The following is a 21,829-nucleotide window of genomic DNA, read 5'->3' as shown; positions in this document are numbered from 1 at the left end:
TGTACCGGTAGCTATGTGGTTCATCTCTCTCCCTATGTACTTCAATACAATAATCTCATGAGCTGCCTTACATGATTGAGATTCATATGATGATGCTTGTAATCTAGATGTCGTTATGCTAGTCAAGTGAATTTTACTTATGTGATCTCCGGAGACTCCTTGTCCCACGTGTGTAAAGGTGACAGTGTGTGCACCGTGTGGGTCTCTTATGCTATATTTCACAGAATACATATTCACTGTTATGGATAGCATAGTGAAGTGCTTATTTATATCCCTTTATGATTGCAATGTGCTTTGTATCACTACTATTATATGTGCTACTCTAGTGATGTTATTAAAGTACTCTATTCCTCCTGCACGGTGTAATGGTGACAGTGTGTGCATCGTGTAGTACTTGGCATAGGTTATGATTGTAATCTCTTGTAGATTATGAAGTTAACTATTGCTATGATAGTATTGATGTGATCTATTCCTCCTTCATAGTGTGATGGTGACAGTGTGCATGCTATGTTAGTACTTGGTTTAGTTGTGTTGATCTATCGTGCACTCTAAGGTTATTTAAACATGAATATCGAATATTGTGGAGCTTGTTAACTCCGGCATTGAGGGTTCGTGTAATCCTACACAATTAGTGGTGTTCATCATCCAACAAGAGAGTGTAGAGTACAGCATTTATCTATTTATTCTGGTATGTGATCAATGTTGAGAGTGTCCACTAGTGAAAGTATAATCCCTAGGCCTTGTTCCCAAATACTGTAATCACTGCTTGTTTACTGTTTTACTGCATCTGTACTGCCTGTAATATTACCACCATTGACAGCACGCCAGTTGTAGCGTCAAGCTATTTTCTGGTGCCGTTACTACTGCTCATATACATTCATACCACCTGTATTTCACTATCTCTTCGCTGAACTAGTGCACCTATTAGGTGTGTTGGGGACACAAGAGACTTCTTGCTTTGTGGTTGCAGGGTTGCATGAGAGGGATATCTTTGACCTCTTCCTCCCTGAGTTCGATAAACCTTGGGTGATCCACTTAAGGGAAACTTGCTGCTGTTCTACAAACCTCTGCTCTTGGAGGCCCAACACTGTCTACAAGAATAGAAGCACCCGTAGACATCAAGCACTTTTCTGGCGCCGTTGACGGGGAGGAAAGGTAAAAGGTACTCACACTCCGGATCTCGGCTACTAAGCTATTTTCTGGGTGAGTACTCGAAGCTATTTCCTTTAGATCCTGCAATTGCATCTTTTTGTTTCTTGTTTATCACTAGTTTGGCATAATGGAAAGCAACATGGAGCTTTTTATTCTATTTCCTGAGTTAAGACATGGATGGTTTGATGCGAAAATTAAAAAACCCATGGAACATATTAGTATGAACACTTTGAACACCATTGTTGCTAATGATATGGAAAATTCTAAGCTTGGGGAAGCTGGTTTTGATGAGCATGATATTTTTAGTCCCCCAAGCATTGAGGAGGAAATTTACTTTGATGATACTTTGCCTCCTATATATAATGATTATAATGATAGTAGTCTTTTGGTACCACCTGTTATGGAGGATAAATTTGATTATGATTACAATATGCCTCCTATATTTGATGATGAGAATAATAATGATAGCTACTTTGTTGAATTTGCTCCCACTACAACTAATAAAATTGATTATGCTTATGTGGAGAGTAATAATTTTATGCATGAGACTCATGATAAGAATGCTTTATGTGATAGTTATATTGTTGAGTTTGCTCATGATGCTACTGAAAGTTATTATGAGAGAGGAAAATATGGTTGTAGAAATTTTCATGTTACTAAAACACCTCTCTATGTGCTGAAATTTTTTAAGCTACACTTGTTCTATCTTCCTATGCTTGTTACTTTGCTCTTCTTGAACTTGTTTATTTACAAGATTCCTATGCATAGGAAGCATGTTAGACTTAAATGTGTTTTGAATTTGCTTCTTGATGCTCTCTTTTGCTTCAAATACTATTTCTTGCGAGTGCATCATTAAAACTGCTGAGCCCATCTTAATGGCTATAAAGAAAGCACTTCTTGGGAGATAACCCATGTGTTTATTTTACTACAGTAATTTTGTTTTATATTTGAGTCTTGGAAGTTGTTACTACTGTAGCAACCTCTCCTTATCTTAGTTTTGTTGCATTGTTGTGCCAAGTAAAGTCTTTGATAGTAAGGTTCATACTAGATTTGGATTACTGCGCAAAAACAGATTTCTTGCTGTCACGAATCTGGGCCTAATTCTCTGTAGGTAACTCAGAAAATTATGCCAATTTACGTGAGTGATCCTCAGATATGTACGCAACTTCCATTCAATTTTAGAATTTTCATTTGAGCAAGTCTGGTGCCTCAATAAAATTCGTCTTTACGGACTGTTCTATTTTGACGGATTCTGCCTTTTATTTCGCATTGCCTCTTTTGCTATGTTGAATGGATTTCTTTGTTCCATTAACTTTCAGAAGCTTTAGGCAATATTCAGAAGTGTTAAGATTGATTGTGTCACCCCTGAACATGTGAATTTTTGATTATGCACTAACCCTCTAATGAGTTTGTTTCGAGTTTGGTGTGGAGGAAGTTTTCAAGGGTCAAGAGAGGAGGATGATACAATGTGATCAAGGAGAGTGAAACCTCTAAGCTTGGGGATGCCCCCGGTGTTTCATCCCTGCATATTTCAAAAAGACTCAAGCATCTAAGCTTGGGGATGCCCAAGTCATCCCCTTCTTCATCGACAAATTATCAGGTTCCTTCTCTTGAAACTATATTTTTATTCGGTCACATCTTATGTACTTTACTTGGAGCGTCTGTTTGTTTGTTTCTATTTTTGTTTTTGTTTGAATAAATGCATACTTGTGTGGGAGAGAGACACGCTCCGCTGGTTCATATGAACACATGTGTTCTTAGCTTTTAATTTTCATGGCGAAGGTTGAAACTGATTCGTTAATTGTTATATGGTTGGAAACGGTAAATGCTACATGTAGTAATTGGTACGATGTCTTGAATAACTTGATACTTGGCAATTGTTGTGCTCATGATTAAGCTCTTGCATCATATACTTTGCACCTATTAGTGAAGAAATACATAGAGCTGGTTAAAATTTGGTTTGCATGATTGGTCTCTCTAAGGTCTAAATATTTTCTAGTAAGGGTTTGAACAACAAGGAAGACGGTGTAAAGTCTTATAATACTTGCAATATGTTTTTATGTAAGTTTTGCTGTACTAGTTCATACTTGTGCTTTCTTCAAACAACCTTGCTAGCCTAAGCCTTGCATTGAGAGGGATTACTTCTCATGCATCCAAATCCTTGAGCCAAACACTATGCCACTTGTGTCCACCATACCTACCTACTACATGGTATTTCTCTGCCATTCCAAAGTAAATTGCTTGAGTGCTATCTTTAAACACTTCAAAAGTTATTACCTTTTATTTGTGTCAATGTTTTATAGCTCATGAGGAAGTATGTGGTGTTTATCTTTCAATCTTGTTGGGCAACTTTCACCAATGGACTAGTGGCTTCATCCGCTTATCCAATAATTATGCAAAAAGAGCTGGCAATGGGGTTCCCAGCCCCAAATTAATTAACTTTCATAATTTTACAAAAATAGACACTCCTCCATGGTATGTGATTGTTGGACGGCACCCGAGGATTTGGTTAGCCATGGCTTGAGAAAGCAAAGGTGGGGAGGAGTGTCATCTAAATAAAACTAAAATAAAAAGGCACTCCTTCATGGTATGAGATTATTGGCAGGCACCCGAGGATTCGGTTAGCCATGGTTTGTGAAAGCAAGGTTGGAAGGAGTGCCACCCAAAAATAAAAATATTTCATGGGAGCCGCTCTTTGAAGGTTTGTCTGGCAAGGGGGTTAGAGTGCCCACTACCATTCGTTGACAACAACAAACACCTCTCAAAACCTTACTTTATGCTCTCTTGATGTTTTCAAAATAAAAGCTCTAGCACAAATATAGCAATCAATACTTCCCTCTGCGAAGGGCCATTCTTCTACTTTTATGTTGAGTCAGTTTACCCACTTCTCTCTATCTTAGAAGCAAACACTTGTGTTAACTGTGCATTGATTCTTACATGTTTGCTTATTGCACTTATTATATTACTTTATGTTGACAATATCCATGAGATATACATGTTACAAGTTGAAAGCAACCGCTGAAACTTAATCTTCCTTTGTGTTGCTTCAATACCTTTACTTTGAATTTATTGCTTTACGAGTTAACTCTTACGCAGGACTTATTGATGCTTGTCTTGAAAGTACTATTCATGAAAAGTCTTTGTTATATGATTCAGTTGTTTAATCATTGTCTTTATCATTGCTTTGAATCGCTGTATTCATCTCATATGCTTTACAATAGTATGATTAAGATCATGTTGGTAGCATGTCACTTCAGAAATTATCTTTGTTATCGTTTACCTACTCGGGACGAGTAGGAACTAAGCTTGGGGATGCTGATACGTCTCCGACGTATCCATAATTTCTTATGTTCCATGCTTGTTTTATGACATTACCTACATGTTTTGTTCACACTTTATGATGATTTTATGCGTTTTCCGGAACTAACCTATTGACGAGATGCCGAAGTGCCAGTTCCTGTTTTCTGCTGTTTTTGGTTTCAGAAATCCTAGTAAGGAAATATTCTCATAATTGGACAAAATCAACGCCCAGAATCTTAAAATCCCACGAAGCTTCCAGAACACCCGAGAGCCACCAGAGGGGAGCCCTGGGGGCCCAGACGCCAGGCTGGCGCGGCCAGGGGGTGGGTCGCGCCCCCCTATTGTGTCGCCGCCTCGTCGACCTTCCGACTCCGCCTCTTCGCCTATATAAAGGTCCCTGACCTAAAACATCGAGACGAAAAAAGCCACGGTACGAGAAACCTTCCAGGGCCACCGCCATCGCGAAGCCAAGATCTGGGGGACAGGAGTCTCTGTTCCGGCATGCCGCCGGGACGGGGAAGTGTCCCCGGAAGGCTCCTCCATCGACACCACCGCCATCTTCATCACCGCTGCTGTCTCCCATGAGGAGGGACTAGTTCTCCATCGAGGCTAAGGGCTGTACCGGTAGCTATGTGGTTCATCTCTCTCCTTATGTACTTCAATACAATAATCTCATGAGCTGCCTTACATAATTGAGATTCATATGATGATGCTTGTAATCTAGATGTCGTTATGCTAGTCAAGTGAATTTTACTTATGTGATCTCCGGAGACTCCTTGTCCCACGTGTGTAAAGGTGACAGTGTGTGCACCGTGTGGGTCTCTTAGGCTATATTTCACAGAATACTTATTCACCGTTATGGATAGCATAGTGAAGTGCTTATTTATATCCCTTTATGATTGCAATGTGCTCTGTATCACTACTATTATTGAAGGAGATATGCCCTAGAGGCAATAATAAAGTGGTTATTATTTATATCTTTATGTTTATGATAAATGTTTATATATCATGCTAGAATTGTATTAACCGAAACATTAGTACATGTGTGATATGTAGACAAACAAGAAGTCCCTAGTATGCCTCTTAAACTAGCTTGTTGATTAATAGATGATTAGTTTCATAATCATGAACATTGGATGTTATTAATAACAAGGTTATGTCATTGTGTGAATGATATAATGGACACACCCAATTAAGCGTAGCATAAGATCTCGTCATTAAGTTATTTGCTATAAGCTTTCGATACATAGTTACCTAGTCCTTATGACCATGAGATCATGTAAATCACTTATACCAGAAAGGTACTTTGATTACATCAAACACCACTGCGTAAATGGGTGGCTATAAAGGTGGGATTAAGTATCCGGAAAGTATGAGTTGAGGCATATGGATCAACAGTGGGATTTGTCCATCCCGATGACGGATAGATATACTCTGGGCCCTCTCGGTGGAATGTCGTCTAATGTCTTGCAAGCATATGAATGAGTTCATAAGAGACCACATACCACGGCATTTAGTAAAGAGTACTTGTCAGGAGACGAGGTTGAACAAGGTATAGAGTGATACCGAAGATCAAACCTCGGACAAGTAAAATATCGCGAGACAAAGGGAATTGGTAATTTATGTGAATGGTTCATTCGATCACTAAAGTCATCGTTGAATATGTGGGAGCCATTATGGATCTCCAGATCCCGCTATTGGTTATTGGTCGGAGTGAGTACTCAACCATGTCCACATAGTTCTCGAACCGTAGGGTGACACACTTAAAGTTGGATGTTGAAATGGTAGCACTTGAATTATGGAATGGAGTTCGAATATTTGTTCGAGTCCGGATGAGATCCCGGACATCACGAGGAGTTCCGGAATTGTCCGGAGAATAAGATTCATATATAGGATGTCATTTTATGTGAAATAAAATGTCGCGGAAGGTTCTATGGAAGGTTCTAGAAGGTTCTAGAAAAGTCCGGAAGAAACCACCAAGGAAGGTGGAGTCCACAAGGGACTCCACCTCCATGGCCGGCCAGCCCTAGTGGGGGTGGAGTCCCAAGTGGACTCCACCATCGGGCGCCGGCCACCCCGCTCATGCGTGGTGGGAAGCCCACCTTTGGGTGGGAGTCCGAGTTGGGCTAGGTTTCCCCCTCCTATGGAAGGTTTTGGTTTCGGGTCTTATTCGAAGACTTGGACACCAACACTTGGGATCCACCTATATAATGAGGGGCCAAGGGAGGGGGCCGGCCACCCCAAGACCATAGCTTGGCCGCCCCCCTTGAGTGGCCGGCCACCCCCTCCCAAACCCTAGCTTTGCTCCTCCACTTCATATTGCCCGCGTAGCTTAGCGAAGCTCCGCCGGACTTCTACACCGCCACCGACACCACGCCGTCGTGCTGTCGGATTCAAGAGGAGCTACTACTTCCGCTGCCCGCTGGAACGGGGAGGTGGACATCGTCTTCATCAACAACCGAACGTGTGACCGAGGACGGAGGTGCTGCCCGTTCGTGGCGCCGGAACCGATCGTGATCAAGATCTTCTACGCGCTTTTGCAAGCGGCAAGTGATCGTCTACCGCAGCAACAAGAGCCTCATCTTGTAGGCTTTGGAATCTCTTCAAGGGTGAGACTCGATACCCCCTCGTTGCTACCGTCTTCTAGATTGCATCTTGGCTTGGATTGCGTGTTCGCGGTAGGAAAATTTTTGTTTTCTATGCAACGTTATCCTACAAAGTGGTATCGCAGCCGTGTCTATGCATAGATGGTTGCACGAGTAGAACACAATGGTTTGTGGGCGTTGATGCTCTTGTTATCTTTAGTTTGAGTACTTTGCATCTTTATGGCATAGTGGGATGAAGCGGCTCGGACTAACTTTACATGACCGCGTTCATGAGACTTGTTCCTCGTTCGACATGCAACTTGTATTGCATAAGAGGCTTTGCGGGTGTCTGTCTCTCCTACTATAGTAAAGATTCAATTTACTCTTCTATTGACAACATTAGTATCAACGTTGTGGTTCATGTTCGTAGGTAGATTAGATCTATATCGAAAACCCTAAACCACGTAAAATATGCAAACCAAATTAGAGAGCGTCTAACTTGTTTTTGCAGGGTTTGGTGATGTGATATGGCCATAATGTGATGATGAATATGTATGAGATGATCATTATTGTATTGTGGCAACCGGCAGAAGCCTTATGGTTGTCTTTAAATTTCATGTTGAGTAGTATTTCAAAGTAGTTGTAATAGTTGCTACATGGAGGACAATCATGAAGACGGTGCCATTGACCTTGGTGCTTCGCCGACGATGATGGAGATCATGCCCGAAGATGATGGAGATCATGTCCGTGCTTTGGAGATGAAGATCAAAGGCGCAAAGACAAAAGGGCCATATCATATCACATATGAACCGCATGTGATGTTAATCCTTTTATGCATCTTATTTTGCTTAGATCGCGACGGTAGCATTATAAGATGATCCCTCACTAAAATCTCAAGATAATAAAGTGTACATCCATAGTAGAAACGTTATCAAGTCTTATCGTTTCAAGCATCTCGTGATGATCGGATGTGATAGATTCGATAAGTACATACAACGGGTGCAAGACAGCTTTGCACATGCGGATACTAAGGTGGCCTTGACGAGCCTAGCATGTACAGACATGGTCTCGGAACACGTGATACCGAAAGGTAGAGCATGAATCATATGGTTGATATGATGAACACTTTGAGTGTTCGCCATTGAAATCACACCTTTTCTCGTGATGATCGGGTTTAGGTGCGGTGGATTTGGTTCGTGTGATCACTAAGACAATGCGAGGGATATTGTTTTGAGTGGGAGTTCACTTAGGTTTTTAATTATGTTGAATTAAAATTTGAACTCAATTTGTCATAAACTTAGTCTAAACTATTGCAAATATATGTTGTAGAGATGGCGTCCCCAATCAATTTTAATCAGTTCCTAGAGAAAGAGAAACTTAAGAGCAACGGTAGCAACTTCACCGATCGGTTCCGCCATGTGAGGATCTTCCTCTCTCGGCGGAAATCTGCAATTTGTGCTTGATGCACCGCTAGGTGACCCTCCCGCAGAAGATGAATCCGATGAAGTAAAAGCTGTTTACGCGACTCGGAAAACTCGGTACTCTCAAGTTCGTGTGCCATCCCGTGCAGTCTGGAATCCGATCTTCAAAAACGTTTTGAGCACCATGATCCTCATGAGTTGATGAATGAGCTGAAAGCTATATTCGAGACTCATGCGGCAGTGGAATGCTATGAAGCATCGAAACATTTCTTCAGCTGTATGATGGAAGAAGGCAGCTCCGTTAGTGAGCACATGCTCGCCATGACCGGGCATGCGAAGAAACTCAGTGACTTGGGAATAGTGATTCCTAACAGACTGGGGATTAATCGTGTCCTTCAATCACTGCCACCAAGTTACAAGAACTTTGTGATGAACTACAATATGCAGAACATGAACAAGGAGTTACCTGAACTCTTTGGCATGCTAAAAGCTGCTGAGATTGAGATCAAGAAAGAGCACCAAGTGTTGATGGTCAACAAGACCACCAGTTTCAAGAAACAGGCAAGTCTAAGGGAAAATTCAAGAAGGGTGGCAAGAAAGCTGCCACGCCTCCTATGAAACCTAAGAACGGCCCTAAGCCCGATGCTGAGTGCTATTATCGCAAGGAGAAGGGACACCGGAAGCGTAATTGCTCCAAGTATCTGGCTGATCTGAAGAGCGGCCTTGTCAAGAAGAAGAAAGAAGGTATATCTGATATACATGTTATAGATGTTTATCTCACTAGTTCTCGTTCTAGTACCTGGGTATTTGATACTGGTTCGGTTGCTCATATTTGTAACTCGAAACAGGAACTAAAGAATAAACGACAACTGCTGAAAGATGAAGTGACGATGCGCGTTGGAAATGGATCCAAGGTCAATGTGATCGCAAATGGCACACTTCCTCTACATCTACCTTCGGGATTAGTTTTAAGCCTAAATAATTGCTATTATGTACCTGTGTTGAGCATGAACATTATATCTGGATCTTGTTTAATGCAAGACGGTTATTCATTCAAGTCTGAGAATAATGGTTGTTCTATTTTTATGAATAATATCTTTTATGGTCGAGCACCACAAAAGAATGGCTTATTTCTGTTAGATCTCGATAGTAGTGATACGCATATACATAACATTGATGCTAAGCGAATTAAACTTAATGATAATTCTACTTATATGTGGCATCGCTGCCTTGGTCATATTGGAGTGAAACGCATGAAGAAACTCCATACTAATGGATTACTTGAATCACTTGACTTTGAGTCACTTGATAGATGCGAAGCATGTCTAATGGGAAAAATGACAAAGACTCCATTTTCTGGTATGATGGAGCGAGCTACTGACTTATTGGAAATCATACATACCGATGTATGTGGACCAATGAGCGTAGCATCGCGCGGTGGTTATCGTTATGTTCTAACCTTCACAGATGATCTGAGTAGATATGGGTATATCTATTTCATGAAACATAAATCCGAAACTTTCGAGAAGTTTAAGGAATTTCAAAGTGAAGTAGAAAATCAACGTAACAAGAAGATCAAATTTCTACGATCTGATCGTGGAGGTGAATATCTGAGTTATGAGTTTGGCATGCATTTAAAGAAATGCGGAATACTTTCACAATTGACACCGCCGGGAACACCTCAACGAAACGGTGTGTCCGAATGTCGTAATCGAACTCTCTTAGATATGGTTCGTAGTATGATGTCTCTTACTGATTTGCCGTTATCATTTTGGAGTTATGCATTAGAGACAGCCGCATTCACTTTAAATAGAGCACCATCAAAATCCGTAGAAACGACACCGTATGAATTATGGTTTAATAAGAAACCTAAGCTGTCGTTCCTGAAAGTTTGGGGTTGCGAAGCCTATGTAAAGAAGTTACAACCGGACAAGCTAGAACCCAAAGCGGAGAAATGCGTCTTCATAGGTTACCCTAAGGAAACTATAGGGTACACTTTCTATCACAGATCCGAAGGCAAAATCTTTGTTGCTAAGAACGGAACCTTTCTTGAGAAAGAATTTCTCACTAAAGAAGTGACTGGAAGAAAAGTAGAACTCGATGAGATTGATGAATCTATACTCGTTGATCAGAGTAGCGCAGTACCGGAAGTTGTACCCGTACCGCCTACACCGGCAACAGAGGAAGCTAATGATAATGATCATGAAACTTCGAACGAGGAAACTACTGAACCTCGCAGATCGACAAGGGAACGTGCCACTCCTGATTGGTATGATCCTTGTCTAAATGTCATGATTGTAGATAACAATGATGAGGACCCTGCGACGTATGAAGAAGCGATGATGAGCCCAGATTCCAACAAATGGCAAGAAGCCATGAAATCCGAAATGGGATCCATGTATGATAACAAAGTATGGACTTTGGTAGACTTACCTGATAGCCGAAAGGCTGTCAAGAATAAATGGATCTTCAAGAGAAAAACAGATGCTGATGGTAATATTACTGTCTATAAAGCTCGACTTGTCGCAAAGGGTTTCCGACAAATTCAAGGAGTTGACTACGATGAGACTTTCTCACCTGTAGCGAAGCTAAAATCTGTGAGGATTTTGTTAGCAATAGCTGCATTTTTCGATTATGAGATTTGGCAGATGGATGTCAAAACGGCGTTCCTTAATGGAGACATTGAGGAAGAGTTGTATATGGTACAACCCAAAGGTTTTGTCGATCCTAAAAATGCTGAAAAAGTATGCAAACTTCAGCGTTCAATCTATGGACTGAAGCAAGCATCAAGAAGTTGGAACCGACGCTTTGATAAGGTGATCAAAGACTTCGGGTTTATACAGTGTCATGGAGAGGCCTGTATTTACAAGAAAGTGAGTGGGAGCTCGTAGCATTCCTGATATTATATGTAGATGACATATTATTGATCGGGAATGATATATAACTATTAAGCAGTGTTAAGGGTTATTTGAATAATAGTTTTTCAATGAAAGACCTTGGTGAAGCATCGTATATATTAGGCATCAAGATTTATAGAGATAGATCAAGACGCCTAATAGGGCTATCACAGAGTACATATCTGGACAAGATTCTAAAGAAGTTTAGAATGGACGAAAGTAAGAAAGGGTTCTTACCTATGTTACCAGGCAAGGTATTGAGTAAAACTCAAGGACCGGCTACGGCAGAAGAAAGAGAAAGGATGAGTAACATCCCCTATGCCTCGGCAGTAGGATCTATCATGTATGCCATGCTATGTACAAGACCGGATATAGCACATGCTGTTAGTTTGACTAGCAGATATCAAAGTGATCCAGGAATGGAACACTGGACAGCGGTCAAGAATATCCTGAAGTACTTGAAAAGAACTAAGGATATGTTTCTTTGTTATGGAGGTGACCAAAAGCTCGTTGTAACAAGTTACACCGATGCAAGTTGGAACACCGATCCCGATGACTCTAAGTCACAATGCAGGTACGTGTTTATATTGAATGGTGCTGCAGTAAGCTGGGCAAGCTCGAAGCAGTGCACGGTGGCGAAATCTTCAACAGAATCAGAGTACATAGCGGCTTCAGAGGCTTCATCATAAGCGGTATGGATGAAGAGGTTCATTGTAGAGCTCGGTGTGGTTCCTAGTGCATTGGACCCATTAATCATTTACTGTGATAACATGGGTGCCATCGCCAATGCACAAGAGCCAAGGTCACACAAGAGGCTGAAGCATATCAAGCTGCGTTACCACTCGATTCGCGAGTACATCGAAGATGGAGAAGTAAAGATTTGCAAAGTACACACTGATCTGAATGTAGCAGATCCGTTGACTAAAGCTCTCCCTAGGGCAAAGCATGACCAACACCAAAATACCATGGGTGTTAGGTATATTACAATGTAATCTAGATTATTGACTCTAGTGCAAGTGGGAGACTGAAGGAGATATGCCCTAGAGGCAATAATAAAGTGGTTATTATTTATATCTTTATGTTTATGATAAATGTTTATATATCATGCTAGAATTGTATTAACCGAAACATTAGTACATGTGTGATATGTAGACAAACAAGAAGTCCCTAGTATGCCTCTTAAACTAGCTTGTTGATTAATAGATGATTAGTTTCATAATCATGAACATTGGATGTTATTAATAACAAGGTTATGTCATTGTGTGAATGATATAATGGACACACCCAATTAAGCGTAGCATAAGATCTCGTCATTAAGTTATTTGCTATAAGCTTTCGATACATAGTTACCTAGTCCTTATGACCATGAGATCATGTAAATCACTTATACCAGAAAGGTACTTTGATTACATCAAACACCACTGCGTAAATGGGTGGCTATAAAGGTGGGATTAAGTATCCGGAAAGTATGAGTTGAGGCATATGGATCAACAGTGGGATTTGTCCATCCCGATGACGGATAGATATACTCTGGGCCCTCTCGGTGGAATGTCGTCTAATGTCTTGCAAGCATATGAATGAGTTCATAAGAGACCACATACCACGGTATTTAGTAAAGAGTACTTGTCAGGAGATGAGGTTGAACAAGGTATAGAGTGATACCGAAGATCAAACCTCGGACAAGTAAAATATCGCGAGACAAAGGGAATTGGTAATTTATGTGAATGGTTCATTCGATCACTAAAGTCATCGTTGAATATGTGGGAGCCATTATGGATCTCCAGATCCCGCTATTGGTTATTGGTCGGAGTGAGTACTCAACCATGTCCACATAGTTCTCGAACCGTAGGGTGACACACTTAAAGTTGGATGTTGAAATGGTAGCACTTGAATTATGGAATGGAGTTCGAATATTTGTTCGGAGTCCCGGATGAGATCCCGGACATCACGAGGAGTTCCGGAATGGTCCGGAGAATAAGATTCATATATAGGATGTCATTTTATGTGAAATAAAATGTCGCGGAAGGTTCTATGGAAGGTTCTAGAAGGTTCTAGAAAAGTCCGGAAGAAACCACCAAGGAAGGTGGAGTCCACAAGGGACTCCACCTCCATGGCCGGCCAGCCCTAGTGGGGGTGGAGTCCCAAGTGGACTCCACCATAGGGGGCCGGCCACCCCCCACATGGGAGGTGGGAATCCCACCTTTGGGTGGGAGTCCTAGTTGGGCTAGGTTTCCCCCCTCCTATGGAAGGTTTTGGTTTCGGGTCTTATTCGAAGACTTGGACACCAACACTTGGGATCCACCTATATAATGAGGGGCCAAGGGAGGGGGCCGGCCACCCCAAGACCATAGCTTGGCCGCCCCCCTTGAGTGGCCGGCCACCCCCTCCCAAACCCTAGCTTTGCTCCTCCACTTCATATTGCCCGCGTAGCTTAGCGAAGCTCCACCGGACTTCTACACCGCCACCGACACCACGCCGTCGTGCTGTCGGATTCAAGAGGAGCTACTACTTCCGCTGCCCGCTGGAACGGGGAGGTGGACGTCGTCTTCATCAACAACCGAACGTGTGACCGAGTACGGAGGTGCTGCCCGTTCGTGGCGCCGGAACCGATCGTGATCAAGATCTTCTACGCGCTTTTGCAAGCGGCAAGTGATCATCTACCGCAGCAACAAGAGCCTCATCTTGTAGGCTTTGGAATCTCTTCAAGGGTGAGACTCGATACCCCCTCGTTGCTACCGTCTTCTAGATTGCATCTTGGCTTGGATTGCGTGTTCGCGGTAGGAAAATTTTTGTTTTCTATGCAACGTTATCCTACAATTATATGTGCTACTCTAGTGATGTTATTAAAGTACTCTATTCCTCCTGCACGATGTAATGGTGACAGTGTGTGCATCGTGTAGTACTTGGCGTAGGTTATAATTGTAATCTCTTATAGATTATGAAGTTAACTATTGCTATGATAGTATTGATGTGATCTATTCCTCCTTCATAGTGTGATGGTGACAGTGTGCATGCTATGTTAGTACTTGGTTTAGTTGTGTTGATCTATCGTGCACTCTAAGGTTACTTAAACATGAATATCGAATATTGTGGAGCTTGTTAACTCCGGCATTGAGGGTTCGTGTAATCCTACACAATTAGTGGTGTTCATCATCCAACAAGAGAGTGTAGAGTATAGCATTTATCTATTTATTCTGTTATGTGATCAATATTGAGAGTGTCCACTAGTGAAAGTATAATCCCTAGGCCTTGTTCCCAAATACTGTAATCACTGCTTGTTTACTGTTTTGCTGCATCTGTACTGCCTGCAATATTACCACCATTGACTGCACGCCAGTTGTAGCATCAAGCTATTTTCTGGTGCCGTTACTACTGCTCATATACATTCATACCACCTGTATTTCACTATCTCTTCGCCGAACTAGTGCACCTATTAGGTGTGTTGGGGACACAAGAGACTTCTTGCTTTGTGGTTGCAGGGTTGCATGAGAGGGATATCTTTGACCTCTTCCTCCCTGAGTTCGATAAACCTTGGGTGATCCACTTAAGGGAAACTTGCTGCTGTTCTACAAACCTCTGCTCTTGGAGGCCCAACACTGTCGACAAGAATAGAAGCACCCGTAGACATTGATACGTCTCCGACGTATCGATAATTTTTTATGTTCCATGCCACATTATTGATGATATCTACATGTTTTATGCATACTTTATGTCATATTTATGCATTTTCTGGAACTAACCTATTAACGAGATGCCGAAGAGCCAGTTGCTGTTTTCTGCTATTTTTGGTTTCAGAAATCCTAGTAAGGAAATATTCTCGGAATTGGACAAAATCAACGCCCAGGGGCCTATTTTGCCATGAAGCTTCCAGAAGACCGAAGAGGAGACGAAGTGGGGCCACGAGGTGGCCAAACAACAGGGCGGCGCGGCCCAGGTCTTGGCCGCGCGGCCCTGGCGTCTGGGCCCCTCGTGTGGCCCCCTGACCTGCCCTTCCACCTACAAATAGTCTTCGTCGCGAAACCCCCAGTACCGAGAGCCACGATACGGAAAACCTTCCAGAGACGCCGCCGCCGCCAATCCCATCTCGGGGGATTCAGGAGATCGCCTCCGGCACCCTGCTGGAGAGGGGAATCATCTCCCGGAGGACTCTTCACCGCCATGGTCGCCTCCAGAGTGATGAGTGAGTAGTTCACCCCTGGACTATGGGTCCATAGCAGTAGCTAGATGGTTGTCTTCTCCTTATGTGCTTCATTGTCGGATCTTGTGAGCTGCCTAACATGATCAAGATCATCTATCTGTAATGCTATATGTTGTGTTTGTTGGGATCCGATGGATAGAGAATACTATGTTATGTTGATTATCAATCTATGTGTTGTTTATGATCTTGCATGCTCTCCGTTATTAGTAGAGGCTCTGGCTAAGTTTTTACTCTTAACTCCAAGAGGGAGTATTTATGCTCGATAGTGGGTTCATGTCTCCGTGAATCTGGGGGAGTGACAGAAACCTCTAAGGTTATGGATGTGCTGTTGCCACTAGGGATAAAACATTGATGCTATGTCCGAGGATGTAGTTATTGATTACATTACGCACCATACTTAATGCAATTGTCTGTTGTTTGCAACTTAATACTGGAAGGGGTTCGGATGATAACCTGAAGGTGGACTTTTTAGCCATAGATGCATGCTGGATAGCGGTCTATGTACTTTGTCGTAATGCCCAATTAAATCTCACAATACTCATCATATCATGTACATGTATGTGCATTGTCATGCCCTCTCTATTCGTCAATTGCCCAATTGTAATTTGTTCACCCAACATGCTATTTATCTTATGGGAGAGACACCTCTAGTGAACTGTGGACCCCGGTCCATTCTTTTACATCGAATACAATCTACTGCAATACTTGTTCTACTGTTCTCTGCAAACAATCATCATCCACACTATACATCTAATCCTTTGTTACAGCAAGCCGGTGAGATTGACAACCTCATTGTTTCGTTGGGGCAAAGTACTTTGGTTGTGTTGTGCAGGTTCCACGTTGGCGCCGGAATCCCTGGTGTTGCGCCGCACTACATCTCGCCGCCATCAACCTTCAACGTGCTTCTTGGCTCCTACTGGTTCGATAAACCTTGGTTTCTTACTGAGGGAAAACTTGCCGCTGTACGCATCACACCTTCCTCTTGGGGTTCCCAACGGTCGCGTGCTGTACGCGTATCAGACATCACGTTCCGCCGGAACATGGATGATTTAGTCAAACTACGTCACCGACCTCTTGATACCTTCGTAGGCCGAAAGCGGTTAACGTTCCGCCGGAACATGGATGATTTAGTCCAACTTCGTCACTGACCTCTTGGTCGTGATGGTCCTCGTACAATGACAGGCGCCACAAATGACAACACCTTCGTGGTCTCGCAACAACTCCCGATTCTTTGATCCAGCTGATATTGTGGAAGTAGATCTTTTGGATCAGAACACCAGCAACATGACGGCGTAATGGTATGGAACCAACTCCCATGTGCGCATATATTTTAGGAACCGCGCACGGGAGAGAAAACTAGAGCGAGATGGGTGGAGGTGCATGGGGAGGGGAGAAGAGCTGTCCTCTCAATTGCCTATATAGGGGGAGGGCTGGCCGGCCAAGTGAGGTGGGGCGGTGCCCAAGGTGTGTCTTGCACCTAAAACCCCAACCCTTGCCGCCCCCACCCATATCCGTTGGGGGGCAGCCGGCCCCTTAATGGGCTCCCATCAAGTGGGATGCACCTATTTAATTAAATAAAAATATTTACTATTAATTTATCTAATTAACATGTAATATATATTATTTAATTTCTAGTGATCTGAAACACCTTTTGAACCACTTCGAACTTCTTTCGAATTCACGCGGAACATTTTTGGTTCTCTCTTCTCAATTCTCCGGTATTTCCAATGATACCAAAATCATCTCTAAGCGTCACTGAATACCCTACGGTTTGGGAACACTACAGATATGATCGAGACACCTCTCCGATCAATGATCATAAATGAGACCTTGATGCTCATACTGATCCATGTGTATTCCACAAATATACATATGTCGATGAACCATAAATTTTGAGTCATATTCCCGTTGTTACTTCGATACCAGCACTTGTCCGAGATCTGATCATCGGTATTATCATACCTAATTCAATCTCGTTTCCTACAAGGCTATTCAACTTGTTCTCGTGATATTCCATCCTCATGACCTAGTCATATGTTGCACAGCTTCATGGATGCAATCTCACCGGAGTGGAACCAGAGTATTTGTCCGTCACGCGGATGAATCTGACATGGGTATGCCTTGTTGGGCATGAGGCTTGTAACCTTGGTACGTATTCGGGAGAAGCCCATGATATAGAAGATGAAGATAGCTAAAGCCACCAGCCGAACCGTGTCGAATAGGAAAGAGCCCATTGGAGGAGCCGGCATAAGTATAGTTATGTATAAAACAATTGTAAACCGAGCTGAACTAGACTCCGAGACATAGCCCGCTTTACAGTATAACATGACAGGCCAGTCTGATTCTCCCTTGCTCCACTGTTTTTTCCTTATATTTCATTTTACTTTTCCCTTTCGCTTATCTTTTTCTATCTTCACGTTTGAATGCTACTAATATTACAAAATTTTATAATTTGTTTTTCTTGTTCCAGATACATTGCACATTACCTTATATTGAAGGATACTGAACATTGGAAAAATAATATGGTGTTGCGCTTTCTTCTTCTTTCACATAAACGTTGCACATTGCAGGCTAATGAATATTGCACAAAAACTAATCTTGTTATTCTTGTCGGTCATCAACATGGACATTGAACACAAGCAGGCCATTCATGTCTAACTACAACACTAACTGCACTGCCTAACTACTAATGATCAACACATAAACAATCCGAGGAGCAATTACACAAAAATAATAAAAAATGCAGCCATGAGATTGTCATGCTTCTTCAGGACAACAAGTTTCTTTAGCTGCTTGTTGATCTGCTTCAACTCCTTCAACTATGTTGCCTTCACTTCTGCCACATTTCCAACAGTAGAAGCAAGCCCGTCGGGGGTGGTAGATCCCGATTGCTCCAGGGATGCGCCTTGAAATCCAATCCTCTCGATGTACTGATCCAACACTCAAAATGATTGCAATTGCGCAGATCCCGAAACCAATTCCCTAATCGAAAAGATGAGCCCTAATTCCCAAATCGGAAAGATGAACCCTAATTCCTAAATCGGTAGCAAAACCAGAAATTGGACACAAAAACAATAAATTGGGGGGCAAATAACTTAGATTTCACCTTCCCGAGCTCTGGCTTGATATCGCATTTGACATACTCGCGCCCAAGATTGCCATGCTTGTTGGTCGTTGTAACACGCCGCTTCAGGGGCACCTACTCATTATCACTAGACCATATTACGGCCATCAGGAGGTTGAAGAGCTCGACATCGTCGTCGGAGAAGGAGGGGAAGAAGGGCAAGAAAAAGAGGGAGGATGCAACGGTCGGAATGGTCACAGGGGAGAGGCTCCGGGGGTGACGGCTCTGTTTTCCACTGGGAGTTGTGGGTCCCACGCCATGACATGGACAAGTGGTGGGTCCCTCACTGGAGGTGGTCAGGTGGACACACGATGGAGCCTTAGGTGCGGCCCCTTAGCTGATGTGGATAGGTTCTAGGCCCCGTAAAGATCACTTTTTTTATTTAGGTCAGCAGAAATGTCGCACGACAATTATTGCCACGAAAAGCGTAGCTTTCTGGAATGTTTGCCTCAACAATATCGCTGATGACCCACAAGTATAGGGGTGTATTGTAGTACTTTCGATAAATAAGAGTGTCAAACCCAACGAGGAGCAGAAGGTGTTGATGAGCAGTTTCAATGAAGGATTCTCTGTAAACACTAGCAAACGGGTTTTCAGTGGTATTTGATATTGCAAATAAATAAAACGCAAGTAAATAAAAGGCGGCAGTAATAATTGCAGTAAGTGTCACAATCCTTTTTAGCACAAAGAACAAGCCGGTTGTTCTACTTATATCGACCAAACGTTTCTGAGGACACACGGGAGGTTTTATGTCAAGTGCTTTCGCGTCGCATCCGTGAATAATCTCTATTGGTATGGTAAGTGTTTTGTGGGTGAACCTATGCTAATGCACTACCCTTAATAGGATAATACATACTTGTGATTAAACCCCTTGCAAGCATCCGCAACTATAAGAAGGTAATTAAGATAAAATCTAACCACGGCCTTAAACTCTGAGATCGTACGCGCCCTCATGCAATGGCTTCCTAACGGGGGTTCAGGTTTCTGTCGCTCCGGCAACCCCGCAATTAGTAGCCAAATACACGATGCATTCCCCTAGGTCCATAAAGGCGAAGTATCATGTAGTCAATGTTCACATGATACCACTAGAAGAATAACACCACAACTTAAATATCATATCAATACATATTACTCACATAGCTCCACTACTAACACAATACTTCTCCCATGTCCTCAAGAACTAAACGAACTACTCACGGGAAAACATATAAAACATGATCAGTGGGTATATAATGATGAATAACAATCTGGACATAAACCTTAATCCGATGGTTTCACTCAATAGCATCAAATACAACAAGTAATCAATACCGGGAGAGTTTCCCCTTCGAAATATGCGATGTACAACCCAAATAGTTACAGCGGGATGAGGTGGAGACGGCGGTGATGATGGTGCTGATGGTGGAGATGATGAGGCTGATGATCACGATGAAGTCCAGCTCAATGGCGGTGGCGATGGCGACGATTTCCCCCTCCGGGAGGGAATTTCCCCCGGCAGATTTCTATCTGCCGGAGAGCTTTTCTCTCTCTGGTGTTTTCCGCCTCGTAGTCTGATGTCTACGAGTGCTTCTATTCTTGTAGACAGTGTTGGGCCTCCAAGAGCAGAGGTTTGTAGAACAGCAGCAAGTTTCCCTTAAGTGGATCACCCAAGGTTTATCGATCTCAGGGAGGAAGAGGTCAAAGATATCCCTCTCATGCAACCCTGCAACCACAAAGCAAGAAGTCTCTTGTGTCCCCAACACACCTAATAGGTGCACTAGTTCGGCGAAGAGATAGTGAAATACAGGTGGTATGAATAAGTATGAGCAGTAGCAACAGCGCCAGAAAAGTGCTTTGCTGTCCAGGACTGGCGTGTGGTTGATGGTGGTAATATTGCAGACAGTACAGATGCAGTAAAACAGTAAACAAGCAGCGATACCAGTATTTAGGAACAAGGCCTAGGGATCATACTTTCACTAGTGGACACTCTCAACATTGATCACATAACAGAATAAATAGATAAATGCTAGACTCTACACCCTCTTGTTGGATGATGAACACCACTAACTGTGTAGGATTACACGAACCCTCAGTGCCGGAGTTAACAAGCTCCACAATATTCGATGTTCATATTTAAATAACCTTAGAGTGCATGACAGATCAACATAACCAAACCAAGTACTAACATAGCATGCACACTGTCACCTTCACGCTACGAAAGGAGGCATAGATCACATCAATACCATCATAGCAATAGTTAACTTCATAATCTACAAGAGATCACAATCATAGCCTACACCAAGTACTACACGATGCACACACTGTCACCATTACACCGTGCAGGAGGAATAGACTACTTTAATAACATCACTAGAGTAGCACACAGATAAATTGTGATACAAAACACATTGCAATCATAAAGAGATATAAATAAGCACTTCACTATGCCATTCATAACAGTGAATAAGTATTCTGTGAAATATAGCCTAAGAGACCCACACGGTGCACACACTGTCACCTTTACACACGTGGGACAAGGAGTCTCCGTAGATCACATAAGTAAAACTCACTTGACTAGCATAACGACATCTAGATTACAAGCATCATCATATGAATCTCAATCATGTAAGGCAGCTCATGAGATTATTGTATTGAAGTACATAGGGAGAGAGATGAACCACATAGCTACCGGTACAGCCCCGAGCCTCGATGGAGAACTACTCCCTCCTCATGGGAGACAGCAGTGGTGATTGATGCGTGTGGTTGGCACGTCCGTTGGGAACCCCAAGAGGAAGGTGTGATGCGCACAGCGGCAAGTTTCCCTCAGTAAGAAACCAAGGTTTAATCGGACCAGTAGGAGTCAAGAAGCACGTTGAAGGTTGATGGCGGCGAGATGTAGTGCGACGCAACACCAGAGATTCCGGCGCCAACGTGGAACCTGCACAACACAACCAAAGTACTTTGCCCCAACGAAACAGTGAGGTTGTCAATCTCACCGGCTTGCTGTAACAAAGGATTAACCGTATTGTGTGGAAGATGATTGTTTGCAGAAAACAGTAGAACAAGTATTGCAGTAGATTGTATTTCAGTAAAGAGAATTGGACCGGGGTCCACAGTTCACTAGAGGTGTCTCTCCCATAAGATAAACAGCATGTTGGGTGAACAAATTACAG

Source organism: Lolium perenne, chromosome 2 (genome assembly GCF_019359855.2).
Source record: "Lolium perenne isolate Kyuss_39 chromosome 2, Kyuss_2.0, whole genome shotgun sequence".
NCBI classification, from domain to species: Eukaryota; Viridiplantae; Streptophyta; class Magnoliopsida; order Poales; family Poaceae; genus Lolium; species Lolium perenne.
Note: the sequence above shows the minus strand (reverse complement) of the source record.